General features: G+C 36.4%; 1 protein-coding gene across 2 annotated transcripts in view; it reads right to left on the bottom strand.

Moving 5' to 3' along the window:
• LOC134814429 (uncharacterized) overlaps nt 1-13,516 on the bottom strand; it is a 112,845-nt gene that overhangs the window by 78,521 nt on the left and 20,808 nt on the right. The window contains exon 1 of one of the 2 annotated variants that reach the window (XM_063822541.1): nt 10,491-10,494. The exons of the other annotated variant lie outside the window; for it this stretch is intronic. The gene's annotated coding sequence lies outside the window, so the exon portion shown is untranslated. Of the gene's footprint in view, nt 1-10,490; nt 10,495-13,516 lie in introns of those variants that run through there. 2 annotated transcript variants of the gene reach the window in all.

Raw genomic sequence — 13,516 nt, 5'->3', positions numbered from 1 at the left:
GTGACAAATGCTATGTTGCTCATGAGTCTTTAAGACCTTTCTAGTTAACAGTACAATAGCCCATTTGTGAATACTGTCATTGTTTGCTCGGCAAAAATCCGTTTTTCAGCCACATTTCCGAAAGTAAGCCTTTTAGGGTATATGTTGCTTCATAAGTTGTATATAAATGTGGCCATTATGTACGTTTTAGTGTATCAGAATAGTCTCTACGACCTTCCTATGCGGAAATGCCAAAAATCACGGAAATTATGAACTGCGTCAAGCCAAAAACAGTTTTTCGGCCACATTTCCGAAACGAAGCATTTTAAGGTATATGTTGCTTCATAAGTTGTATATAAATGTGGCTATTAGGCACATTTTTGTGTATCGGAATAGTCTTTAAGACCTTCCTGGGCCGAAATACAAAAATTCGATTGACCGCGAAACCCTGAAAAAGGGTGTGGCCGAAAACGCCCTCATTGCATTTATTTCAAAAATGCAATGAAGTCCAAATGTTTTAAGAATCATCTAGAGAGGTGATAACCGTCGAGAAATCGCTTTTAACACGAAAAGCTAACGAGATTCCGTTTCGTCCCAGACTAATTTGAAAAGATTGAATATAATAAAGATTCAAAGGAAAACATTACAACAATAACACAAAACTACTGATTGTTGAATACGCGCATTCCAATTCTTGCTCTCAACTCAATTTGCCCCTATTCGATTCACGATTGACCCTATGCTCCTTCATAAAGATATTCATTTTTCTCACTCCGTGTACAGAGGTTCATTAGAGCTCAATCTGAAACACATTTATATTTACTGCCCCCCCCCCCCCTCCCCCCCCCCCCCCCCCCTCCCCCCTGGCAGTATCCAGATAGCCCGACATCTTATGGACAGTCGTCCACAAAGATCCTATGGACAGTTGTCCACAAAGATCTTATGACATCATATGACCGCATAACAGTACACAGACACCTGCCACTGGATCAAGCAGGGTTCACGTCATCGCAAGCACAGTTGGTTCACATCATCGCACGCGAATTCAAATAATTAAACGAAGTATAACTAATCACAGAGACTCATTACAATATTAAATTAGCCTTGTATTATTATATATTATTTGGAAAGTCCCTAGAAGCAAGTATTTAACGTACATATAAGGAAGCGAACTGTGGTACTATTCGTAGGTTATAAATACTAATTTTACATTATAGCGGAAGGGTTGGTGAGGGTATGAAGCTAATAGCTATCAATTTATATTCCCTTAGTTAGTTAAAGACGTTTTTATATAACTATACTTATACTTATTGGCGATTGACGAACCCCCTTCCCTCTCCAACCCCCCCCCCCCCCCCTCCACACAACGAGCACACCATAATTCATAAGAGGGCGGTCTCTCATCGCCTAATTATTAAACAATTATCTTGCTACAATGGTATCAGTAATTAGTACACACAATACTTTGATAAAGTAGTTAATAAAGGGAGTTACTCTCTTATCTCGTCCTGCTCATTACAGATAATGTGCAATTTATACTATTTATAACATAAGTCCGTCACTGAAACGTATAACTACAACTGTATAAAGAACCCAATAATACGATTCAAATAAAACGTAAGCCCGAGAAAGCAGCTAACAGTTTTATATCTCTCAAAACTTAGCTTAAACAATAAACATACTCTGATTTAATAATAATTTCCTAAGAAGAGAGCTTCCCCAAATCATATGTGACAAATTGAATGAGTATGTGTCGTTAGTTTTAATGTTACGGTTATGTTAGGGTTATGTTAAACATACCCACTGTATGACGCATTTAAACTGAATTCAAGCTGAAAATAAAACATTGTGATAATAGGTCTTATTAAATGGATCACTTATCTTCTACCAGCACTGTGTCAGTGCATTCCACTCATCATTACCTTCTGACACGTGCTATACTTTCTGACACGTGCTATACTTTCTGACACGTGCTATACTTTCTGACACGTGCTATATTTTCTGACACGTGCTATACTTTCTGACACGTGCTATACTTTCTGACACGTGCTATATTTTCTGACACGTGCTATACTTTCTGACACGTGCTATACTTTCTGACACGTGCTATTCTTTCTGACACGTGCTATATTTTCTGACACGTGCTGCACTTTCTGACACGTGATATACTTTCTGACACGTGCTGCACTCATTTAAGCAATCCTTTCAAATCCCCCAATATTTATTCCGAATCGAATGCGTTCTACTTCTACTGCTATTTTGTATCAATCTGTGTGTGTGTGTGCGTGTTTGAAATTTCCGAACGGTTTTACAAAAAAAAACGGTAAGAGTTACGGGACTGGTTTTTTCGGTATAGTGCCGACAAAACTCTGACGAAGCTAATAAGCAAATTTTATAAAAATCTGCCGATGGTAAGTGGTTTAATTGATGGTTTTGTACCACAAATGTTACATAAAATGGCTTGAGCAGAACGGCAAGAGTTAAGGGGCTAGCTCTCTCTCTCTCTCTGCATAATATTATGTAGCGTATATATTACATGGCGTATATATTACATGGTCATGTAATACTATAAACTTATTAGGGGAGGTAGAGCTCAAACGGTCTGTTTGGACTGTAGAGAGAGTTCATACTTTCATACGACAATGTAATGCATGTTCACAAATATGATAGGCGTGTGTGGTGCATGGTGTTAAGGGTTAATTTCTATTGATTATTGTTTAAGATACTATCTTTTAAGGATACTATTGGATACGTGAGGGCACTCCGAATAGAATTGCTCGCCTAATCCGGGTTTTGACTCAGCGGGTAATTACTCCTACCCTTTTTAACTGCGGCAGTGAAATCCCGGCCGAAGGCCGGGTTACACTAGTTATCTAAATATACTGACTAAAATTCCATATGAAAAAATAGACCTCCAATTGCACTAACTTCTATCAAAAAAATTGCACAAATAAAGTGAGCACAAATTTACTGTTGGACTATACGTATGAGTGGGGTTTGAATTTCGTGTAGTAAGGTAGGTATATAAGTATAATATACTATGTACCCATGGCCATAGCGTGTATACGTGATTTGAAGGTGAAATGATCATTTTACGGTCCATTTTTAGGTATGATGAATAAATACTATTTAAGTAAACTATATGTTTAAACATTAACTCTGTTAAAGCATAATAAAGGTATATTAAAGGTATATTTCAGTTTAAAGGTCTATTTTAAGGTATAATCGAAAACCTATTAGAGAATCACTTTGACAGTTTACTTGCAGAAGGTCTATTCTAAGAACTATTGAAGGTCTATTTTAATGTCGATTTAGAAACTCAATATTCTGCTACCATTAGTTAGTTGGTCTCGTTCTCCAACCAGACCATGTCTGATTGGATTGGCGAACTGATTGGATTGGCGAACTGTTGATTGTATTAAGTTTATAAAAAGCTTAGAATCGGACATCACGCTATAATGAAAACCGTACCACCAGATATCAGGTTAGAGGTATGCGAAATGATGGTGTGGTTGGTCAGGAAATTATTCTATGAGCCATGATGATGATTATTTTGTAGAGGAAATACAAACTATAGTACGTAGAGGTAGTTCAATATTTAATCTTACAATCCTTGGAGTGCAAACATCAATATTATAATCGTTCGGAGAAGTACATACTGTAATGATAAAGGGAGAGCGATTAAATGAAAAGCAAAAGAACGGTACTGGTCGGAGACAATTTTGAATTTTGATGAAACTTTTGTCTTAGTATGCGGCAAGTCTAAGAATTATGCATGCTAAAATATTATTAAGATGCATAAGCTAAATATTGTGGGGTAATTTTAAAATGATGTGAAGGAATTTAGTATGATATGTGTTTATACATATATGATCATTGACCATTATTACATAATTATCATGCTGATTAGCTCGGAGTCTATGATGAAGCGGAAATTTAATTGCTGCAAGCATTTGAGGAGTCGTCGATTAGTACGGTAGAAATAGTGAAATTTCAATGTGTGAACGGTTTTTAGCGGTATAACAAAATACGGGTTTTAGTTAACATCATAGAGAACTGCGGAAACAATAAAGTAAAGGAACATATGTGCATAATATTCGAAGCTCTTCAATAATTCATCTGCCTTAAATCACTAGTATGCATTAACATATACACATGATACAGTTCATGACTAAATATTATTCAGTAAATAATGAATCGCAGAGAATTGCTTTATAATACACAACAGCAAACAGGAGAGCATTACTATATATGATAATAGATAGGGAGAGAACCACTTGGTACGATAATAAATACGATCCAGTCTGCAACTCTAAGTAGCAAGATGTTACAGGGTCACAGACAGTAGCAGCGTGCTCCCACAACACTACAATGAACGAGTTGGCGCTGCACAACTTTAAAGTTTAGAATGAATCGTATAACGTTCGAGCGAGCGACTCTCTCAGTCATATAATTGGAGATTGAGGACAAGGGGAACCACCCCTACTATTGTCCACAAGACACTGTACCAGAGAGTGAGTGACGTATAGTATGTAATGTACTCTACTGCTACGATTTAATGCTTTGTACATTGTATGATTAGATGGAGAAGTCGGAGACAAAACTAAGTTACAGTAGGGCATGATTAATTGATTATATGAGAAACAAGATTGCAGTTGAGCATGGTTATATGTATTCGAAAATAAGCGTGCAGTTGATCGTGATAAAATCCGAGAACACGCATGAATTTATTCGAAAGTCAGCCTGCACTTAATCATGATATGTAACTGCTAGTACTTAGTCATGTATATTGTATAACCACATAGATATAACGTATTAGATAACTACATAGTATTAGTACGTATCAAATATTTTGCATTCGCGTCACGGCTGACCACTGTCTAAAAGGAGAGTATACAATTAATTTTTGCTCGCGTTTGTAGCAGACAATGAGATTTTATTTGGCCGTCACGATGAAACTTGCCAAGCTGGCCAGCTGAAATCGAGCCAGCTGTGATTGTTTAATTTGTGAAGTGTCGTATGAAATTGTTTAATATACTGACATTTAATGTATTAAACTTGCAAACATACGTTGGTGGGGACGGCAGGGGGGTTCACTTATTTAGTTAGTGAAGAGTAACTAACCTAGCTGGGGAGGGGTTTATAATTTACCTAGCTTGGGAGGGTTAAATTACATAGCTGGGGAGGGTTTATTTAAATATAAAGTAATAGGGGGTCGTTCACATATTACGTAATCAATTTTTGGACAATTTTCAACTCCCCCTCCCCCTTCGTAATCAGTTTTAAACATAGTTATTGTGTCAAAATTACACTAGCGTAATCATTTGGAAACCCCCTTCGTCTGATTACGTAATATGTGAACGTCCCCTAGGACAACCACATTATATAAATAAGATACAAATATATAATATCAATATATATATTTGTATCTATATAATAGACATGGATAATGGATGACTAATGATAAGTAACCACTGTTAGAGCTGCACAAAACATCAAATGATAGCGAGATAAAGCCTGTAGTACACGTGAGCAATCACGATAATGAGATTAAATGAATCAGAATGAATGGCGTACAATCAGCAAACCCGACGACTTGAGAGCTATATTGTTTGATATCTCTGCACCAATCACCGTTCAGGGATTGCAGCTGATAAATACAGACTAACAAGACAGATGTGACGAGGGATGTTTGCAATTGATGAGAGTTTATTTAATGTATTTATCAATCAGAGAACTTGGTTAATGCCATATATAAAGGTGGAATCACAGTTTTAAACAAGGGTTAATCAGTAACTTTAATACAAAGTTATTCTTTCATTAAGTATAACTATAAGCAGACGTACTAGAAGCCCGAGCACACGCTTCTGAAAAGACTTGCCACGCAAGGGGGGCAACAGATCATTAATTTCACGAAATCGGATTCTCACGGGGAAAAAGCAATTATGAAGATGAGTTTACTTCGCCCGATAGTTAATTCATTCATATCATTATTCAATAATCGATATCTGGGCCACATCGGGGCAATGAACAGCTATATGTATGGCTATAAAGAAACTGAAGTCTGATTGTATTTCTTGATATAAACCTTGTTATAATACCCTAATTACAAATGAAGTATAAATGAAAATAAAGAAAGAGGAAGTTAACAAAATCTGATTTCCAAAGATATCTCCCCACCAGTATCTATATCTGATAACTAATGACAAGTTCATCATGTGTCCATGAGACGAGGAACCGATAAAACTGAACAATAATCTACAACAATGGATAAAATACGCAGCTCCTTGTGCTGCACTGCAAACATTGTGTAAAGACTGGAAATACGCCGGTAAACACTAAACACACTCACTAACGAGTCACTCGAACAGTGTAGCAGTGTAGTGTGTACACACACACACACACACATACACACACAGACTCCGTGTGGCGAGGCTTGTATAAAAAGTAAGGAGACTAACGTGTAACGGTTAACATGAAGCAGAGGTGACACGTGATTAACATGTGATTAATCTGGATTATTAATCAAAAGCCTGATTTCGTGAATATTTACTGCGGACAGCTGATACATTGGAATCTTAAATTAATTATACAGAATGTGTAATGTGTATGATTACACGTCATGGAATCCAAATTCCAGGAAGGTTTGTGCGGAAATTACGATGAGCGACTAACAGAAATGTTACCTGCTTACAGAAATAAACAGCTGACACTAGATATAGAACATTTCTAAGACTAAAACATGTCTACATGACTTGCAACGTGCAATATTCACCGACTGAGGAAGATGATATTATAATATCAATATGAACAATAGCTATCGTACTTCCTAGAACAGGCTATGAAGCAGTTGGCTAACGGTCGCATAACTTGAATTTTCGTCTCATAATCACGATCATTTGCAATACGAGACGTTATTTTAAAGAACAATTTATTCTTTGAGTGCCGCTCAACCCCCAATAAATACTCCATAATTATGAAGTTAACTACGATATATGAATTTTCAACCTCGTGCATTTGCAGACAATACGTAATTACAAACGAATAAATTCTTCTGAAGGCTATCGCCATTCTTCTGAAGGCTATTGTCACTGTGATATCATCATATTACAGCGAAACGTCATCGAAGGTTCTCCCTTCAATATGTCACACAACTAAAGCGAGTAAGGGGTAAAATACTGCACAGCTGCACGAATTGTGCAACCTGTAAAGGGTCATGTGCCGCTCAGTAATACATGCAGCCATCAAGGGATGATGTTCAGCACTCAATGATCCTTGATAATGATAAAGAGATTAGAGAAATTATATCAAATCCCTCCCTCGTGAGTTATTTACCGACAAAGAGTCGACTTGTTCTTTGTGCGTTTTCTGTCGGTAGTCGGACACGCTAGACTGGGAAACTCTTGGCCCACTGCCAGTTAAATGGAATGTTTGTCAAATTGGGCGCCACAGCCCCCTGGATCACGAGATTTACAAATCACGTGATCATTGCGCGGCTCAGTGTGTGTATCCCTCGATCGCGCGGCTGGAATCGCGCGCAAAAATTTGTAACTTTGTATAAGAAATGAGGTTCTTTTTGCTAGTCTTTTTTGCTCTTCATTGAATTTATCGTCATTTCATTACATCACAGGTCAAGATAAAATAAGACTAATATTTATGAAAAGTAATCGAATCTATATTAACACATGTATCACAATGTATATATCGCAGATTATTATTCATGCTACTAATGGGAAGCTGAAGCTTCAAAAATAGTCCAGAATGAAATTTACCCTAGAAAATCACTAAACATTGGAAACGTCTCAATTGAGTGGCACTTAGCATTCTGCCGTATAGTAAACGTTCGTTCGCTCCACAAAAGTAACCTACATTCGATAACATTACTAAAAATATTATTACTCACGAAAGAAAATGATTAAATCAGGGAGGTCTCTGAAAGATAATCTTCTAAAATGGCCCGTTCAGCGGTTAAATTATACTTTTTGAAATCATTGCATCTTCAATTAAACCCTAGTTTTCAATAATATTCACATTTTAAGTTATAACATCGCAAAATAAAGCGAACAGCATTCTTTCGCAATTTTAGTTATCAATCTTGATAATGAAAAGCCAGTTTCGTAATCTTATAATCTCAATGCGTCTATCTTATTGCACTGCTATTGTGCAATGAACTTTAGAAAAATTATGACATAACAAAAACGCAAAATATGGTTTGTAAGAACCAGAAGTTATTGTCTATTCTAAATTAATACATTTCATCAAACTTCATCAGTTTTAGTGTATTACGCAGTGTTTATTGTCATTTTACAGTAAAAAACAGACGCCAAAAGCTAAAAAATGGGCGCATCCAACGTAAGCTGCTAAGAGGAGATTAATCCTCAACAAGAATAGAAAATTCTCGACCATTCCAGGCAAACGCCAGGGCCCAAATCAGAATTAATGAGCTTTGCGCGTCCATAATAACCAATGTAGCCAATCAAATGTTACAAAATAAGAAAAATCATAGTCTATCATAAAGGTGCGGAGTTGAGTTCGATTAGTCCGTGCGAAATTATATTATATACAAGCAATAATTAGGTAATTATTGTTATGGCTATACCACAAAGCACGGTGTAGAAGGTACAGTACTACAAGTACCATAAGTGTAAAGGAATAACAAAAATATCGACCTATAGGAGTGTGCAGGGTTTTTTGCTGCCTTGCTTTTTTGGGGGCTCCAGTGCAGCCATTATAGCTTCGTCGAACACGTTCTTTAGTCCTGAAGAGAGGGGGTAGAGGGTTAGGGAGATATGTTAGGAATGATGAACATGTTTAACATTTATTTTATAGATGTGTGGCGGAAGAGGTTTTATATTTTATCAGAAAGACGAGGAAAGGATGAGGAGAATATTATTTTCATGCGGCTTATTTGACATATTTAATGTAAAGATAATGTAACATTACACGGCGTGACCTGTTACATAACTACTGTTATAATACTGCAGACTGCTATATGTAACATTGTAACTTAGTGACCTCATTAATGATGTCAGTATGTTCTAGAACTTAATCCTTTTAAATCAGTGACCACATCCCATGAAACATTATCATTTCAATATCATGATTTTACAACTTACAGCCAGTAAAACTACATCGACATTTATTTCCGTTAAAAATTAAAATCTCCAAAATGTTGACAAGTAGTATATTGCTGTAATATTACGAGATATCACTTCCTGAATATCATTAATCACTTACACTACCTCATCATTAAGACTACTTACAACTATCGTGTTCTCATAACAGTACTATGTGTACCAAGCACCGCGCCGTGTAGAAAAACAGTGGCGTATATAAAGTAGTACGGTCTCACTACTCACTACTATGATATATTATATAGTTTAACAGGGAGTATAACGCTTACCTAATATTACTTGTTAGTCCTGTGCGAGTGTACAAGGGTTCAGATTACAGTTACATTTTACACAGTAAATGTAGAAGGAATGTTTTACAGGTAGAATTACTGACTTAACAGACTTGTTGAAATATGTACACTGATTCTGAGTAACTCTTTCTGTAAAGCCAGTTACATCACGCATTTAGCGTTACACTAGCCAGTTACATGTAGCGTTACATTAGCAAGTTACATCACGCATTTAGCGTTACACTAGCCAGTTACATGTAGCGTTACATTAGCAAGTTACATCACGCATTTAGCGTTACACTAGCCAGTTACATGTAGCGTTACATTAGCAAGTTACATGTAGATTGTAGCGTTACCTTAGCCAGTTACATGTAGCGTTACATTAGCCAGTGACATGTAGATTGTAGCGTTACCTCAGCCAGTTACATGTAGCGTTACATTAGCCAGTGACATGTAGATTGTAGCGTTACATAAGCCAGTTACATGTAGCGTTACATTAGCCAGTGACATGTAGCGTTACACTAGCCAGTAGCCAGTTACATGTAGCGTTACATAAGGCAATAACAACGCACATCATAGGGCCTCTTTGAAGTTAGTCCTGCAAATTTGGACATTATAAATGTCTTGTCGTAATTGAGTGTACATTTCAACAAGTAACATTAGGGCTTCCTTTATCTCTAATAGGTCAAATTTAGAAAATTTGTCTGTCATAATATAAATTTTGGCGTGTGTGTGCTTGTTTGTGTGTACAATGTAAATGTTATTAAATATACGTCAAAAAGCGGTTAATTTGGTTGTCTGCCGGAGTGAAATGGTAGCTCTCTTTTAAGTTGAATTAACGGTCAAGTGATGATGCCAGCTGCAGTGAATCGGCGTTATTCAATTCATTTAGTTTCTTAACAGGATGACGGCGCCATGAGTTACCAAATTTTAAACCATTTATGACCCAATTTTTGTCTTCTCATGAATTCAACTTCAAGCTCAAATGACAAATATATCGAGCCGACATTTTGCATTCCAAAGATACCAAGAATTTCAATCAGAATACCCTAGTACAAAATTATGAGAACTTATTTTTAGTGTGTCCAATGATTCCAGCAGTAAAACACAAATTATTTAATCGTATCAGTGAGTGATATGTCACACATATATTAGACAGCAGCTCAGGCCGGCAGGGTCTTAAATTTTAAACTCCCAGAGATAAGATTAAAAATTAGAACTTAAGATCATGTTACATCACAACTAGGGCAGGGCAGTCATTTTAATAAATATCTAGACCAAAACAATTATTTTAATTAAAACAGGAGGGCCATTTTGCAGGATAGAAAAACATGGCCAAGATATTACAGATTGTTATCTCAGCTATGATGGTCTCTATGTTGGCAGTTCAGCCAATTCTGTGCTCTGATTGGTTAGTTTGTCAGTTTGTGTCACGTGGTGTGAATGCTGTGCTCTGATCGGTTAGTTTCAAGCAGTATTACCAGGACACTCCCCCCGCTAACGAAACGGGTTTCACATTTCACATGGTTCACATGTCACTTTCAATTATCAAATGTGTCAGATATTTTCACCGCAATTAAGAAATTGAGACAATCTCTAGACTATTCTGAAACATTTCCAACAAATAATAGTGATTGTAAATGAACTGTGAATGAATTAAGGATAAAAGGGAAGATTTAAGTGGACGTACAGTATACATTACAATGTTACCAACTACAGCTCCGCGACCAGGAGAATGTACAAATTGAATTAAAGTGTACAGCCCACGTGACTAACACGTGACCTCTGCTGTGTTGTTTCCTGTTCAACAGTTAACCAGAGTGGAACGCAGGTTGTCAGAGCTAATCGTGATATAAATAGGAATACGCGAGTGTAATTATGTGTAAAATATGTAATAATGAGTAGAATATGTGATAATGAGTAGAATGTATGTAATAATATGTACAATGTGTGTAATTGGGCGAAGAATGTATGTAATAATGTGTACAATGTGCGTAATTACGCGTAAAATGAGAATGAGCTTCAAGTTGGCAGTGTTTAATTAACACACAGATTAATTCTAGAGCACTAGACGTATTGTTCATTAGTCTTACAGCGAGCTACTCACTACACAGTACACACAGCTGAATTATAAAGATACCAACTAATTATGTAGCAGTAGGGGCAGTACCAGGGTTAATAATTAACTTATTCTTATCAACTTCCTGATTACAACATACTTCAGATGACATTCCTATCTTCGACAAGTGACATTCCATTGAACAGGACGAATGATGCACATTGCACACAGTATAAACATAGCACACACATATACAGAAACTATTTCAAAGATCATTAGGATTTAACATTCTTTCCCATTCTTCTCAGCAAAGTTTAAGTATATTAAGCAGGAGTTGATGGGAGGCCGGGGGGGGGGGGGGCATGAAACATAAAATGAAACGATAGTTTGTTTGTATTAGAAGCTTTACAAAGAAATCTGCTAATTGTCTTCACTCTTCAGCAGAATTTTTAAACAAGTTAACAGGGAGTTTATTGAGCTTGGTGTAAAATTAATAATGTTGGTCTTATGCCAAGTTGAGAAAATTATGATGACTAATTGGGAACTATAATTTAAGTCCGCATATTTCTTATAGTGAAATGGATAGCCTTCCTGTTACAATTCGTATTCCGGAAACCATTATTTCATCTTGACGTCATTAATTCTCTGAATTTACAGTCTGTCAAATTGTCCGTACGTATTCCAACTTTCATTCATAACAAGACGGGTTCCTCAGAATTTGTAGTCATGTAGACCAATTAATTAGACCAATTAATTAATTAACAATATCCTGAGTAAAACACATCGGGCAGAAGGTGGTGTGATATTTAGGGAGGGGGGACAATTGGTAACTGCACCCCCCCCCCTCTCATCTGTTCAGGTATTACCTGTCAGTACTGGTCCGTAAGTCACGTGTCGGGAGTGATTTAATATCAAACATTCCAGAGGAGGGGGGAGTGTAATTTAATGACATTTTGTGGGCTGCAAATTTACAGAGTGTAAGTTGAGCCTACCCAGAGCGTCTAGTACTTTTACACAGATCATACAGACGACATTACACACATTACACACTTTACACTACTACTTGAGAAAAATAACGTGTTGGTACTATTCGTACAGTTTCACACCCCTGATGCAACTACAACTATCCGAACTACAAGTCTATACTTGTTCTCACTTGACAATTCATACCTCAGCTACATTCATTATATAAATATCAAGATGAGCTGCTCCTGCATAAATATATTTATTACAGTATGGCTTGTAACTGTGTGTATTTTGGAAAGCGCTAACATTTTGACAGATAGTCTTAGCGAGCTTTGTTCAAGCCAGTTATTATTAAACATCAAAGAATCAAGTTTTTAATATGCTCGTCAAAATTAAGCATAATATAATATTTGTTGCCGGATAAAATTCAACACTGTACATAATACATTGTACTATTGAACCGCATTAAACTAAAACAGTAGTGAGTATACCGTCCCTTATTTCTTGAATTCCTAAAATACAATGGGGCACACGCACAACACATATATTCACAGGTGTTAAGAGTAACACTAGGCTCGCCAGATGTCTTACATTTTCCGGGTCCTATATCACAGTCATTATATTTATGAAGGAGCAGTATAGAAGTATCAGGTTTAAAACTAGATTGAAATGCGTTCTATTTCTCCTTTACTGGTGTTCCTCCGTGAGTGATGTACGACCACGCCTCTAAGGATTTTAAATAGTTTAAGAAAATAGTTTTAAGAATATGTACGTTTAATGTAATGTATGTTAGGTGCGAATTTTCAACTGATATGGCGACGAAGAAATATAATATTTTGGGTGTATTAGCGCTGAATATTTCTCTAAAACGTTAAAATAAATTCTTAGAAAAGTGTCGGCTCAAGCCTATTAGATAGGTCTGTATTAAGCGGGCTATACTGTGTTCTGATTGGTTGGTATGGCCTGTGTTAGGGTCGAGGATATTTCAACTTAGAAATTCGATAATATAACAGAAAGGAATTTAATCTTCCATGTAAAATACGAAATGTAAGCTTGTGTCGTTTAGTAAATTTGTGTTATATTAATAAATCTAGTAAAATATTACCAGA

Source organism: Bolinopsis microptera, chromosome 4 (genome assembly GCF_026151205.1).
Source record: "Bolinopsis microptera isolate Bmic1 chromosome 4, MBARI_Bmic_1.0, whole genome shotgun sequence".
Classification (NCBI taxonomy): Eukaryota; Metazoa; Ctenophora; class Tentaculata; order Lobata; family Bolinopsidae; genus Bolinopsis; species Bolinopsis microptera.
The sequence above is the reverse complement of the archived record's forward strand: the minus strand, read 5'-3'. Positions and strand labels throughout refer to the sequence as shown.